This window comes from Frankliniella occidentalis, unplaced genomic scaffold (genome assembly GCF_000697945.3).
Source record: "Frankliniella occidentalis isolate FOCC.00 unplaced genomic scaffold, Focc_3.1 Scaffold207, whole genome shotgun sequence".
Taxonomy (NCBI): domain Eukaryota; kingdom Metazoa; phylum Arthropoda; class Insecta; order Thysanoptera; family Thripidae; genus Frankliniella; species Frankliniella occidentalis.
In genome coordinates, this window is record NW_026267333.1 from 20,276 (window position 1) to 21,955 (window position 1,680).

Here is a 1,680-nt window from a genome sequence, read left to right on the forward strand (position 1 = left end):
CGGTACTTCCGGTAACCGAATCGACTTCCGGTGCTTATATTCGTGTTCAGCGACCGCGAAAACATATGTGGCCATACCCCGCTTGGCCTACCATCGCTCGCCATGGTGCCTGACGGCCGCGTATGCAACGCGTTCGTATGCAAGAATCCGGGACAATATAAGCAGAGAAAAATGTGCGGATCACCCGCCCTGTATTTTTGATGGGAAAGAGAACCTACCTGATGCAGAGTCTACAGTTTCCAGAGTTTTTTCCGCCAAAGAAGTATCAAATTGGAGAACTTGGTCGTAACTAATACAGTGCCCTGCTCTGTTGAAAAGCTGTACAAGGGACTTGTTTCTGGTCTCCTTATGCAAAGTAATTCCTAAGCCAATATGCTTTGGAGTTAGCTTTCTACCACCTCCTGAGATGTATATCATATCTTGGGCAACTGACAAAATCTTCAAATCTTTAAGTGAAGTCTCAGTATCACTCGAAATGGTGTTGCCGTTTTCATCCATACAATTTTCAATCTGCTGAAGGCTGTCCTTACCCCCCAACAAAATACTTAAAAACATGTGCAGATCTTGCGGAACAAGGGCTAAAGCATCGCTCTTCTCCACGTTTGCACCAGCATGACCACCAACACTTTCCAGTGTGCTTCTCAGTCTAAGAGCTGTGTGCACGATGGCGTTGAAGTCGCTGTTTTCTGGCGGACTGTAAGGTGGCATTGTGCATTCATCGTCTCCATAGGCAGCCTTCACAGTCAGAGCATGGGAAAATCTGCTGGGAATCAGAAGTGTTTCGCGCTCAGCACTTGTTCTGTCCATCGGGTGATAAAATTCAAATACACCTTTCAGTCGATGCTCTAGGTCACGCTTAAAAGATGACATTCTTGATATGTATTGAGCTGGGACTTGTTCTCCAATACCCGCGCACAGCGTGCTGTATCTTTTAAAAACAACCGAAATTCGGAGAACCTGTAGCAAAAAGAGGCATTTAAATACGGTTGTGAAAACCATGTAAAATATATTGCGTACTTTTACAGGGTAGTTGTTCTAAGCCGGCCTTTTTCTGCTGTATACTGTAACGCATGCAGGTGTGCGGTTCGGCTTGCCGACTGCCTCTCCCCATGGCGCCTAATAGCCCCGTGCGAGTATGCAATCCGTCCGCACGCCTGCATGCGGTACAGTGCAACCAAAAAAAAGTCGAGGAGTTATCGGCGGGCTCAGGACACAATCTCTAGTGCTACACACATGAAGATAAAGTACGTACCTGCGATTTGTCTGCAGCATCTCGTAGTTCGTAGCAAATTTTGTCTAGTGCCAAATGGACAGGTCTACTTTGCGTGCTACCGTCAGACTCCTTGATTTTCCTCTCCTCTTTTCGCAAACAGTACGTGTGATACATAACGTCACTAGCAACAGCGTCGTGGCCACATGCGACTCTTCGTCTCAAGTCATAATTATAAAAGGATAGTATTTTAATCTTCTCGCAAAGTGCAAATGTTGCTGCTTTTCTGATATTCTTTTCGTCTCCTGGCGTCTGTAATAAAACGAACAAAATTATATACTGAATAGAGCAGATTAGCATTTATGAGCATTTAGTGCGTAACACAGAAAAGACTGGCCACACACGCAGACGTGTGGGGCCATCGACGTGGCCAGCCGAGGAATCCTTCATTAAAAATACAAGCGTACCCC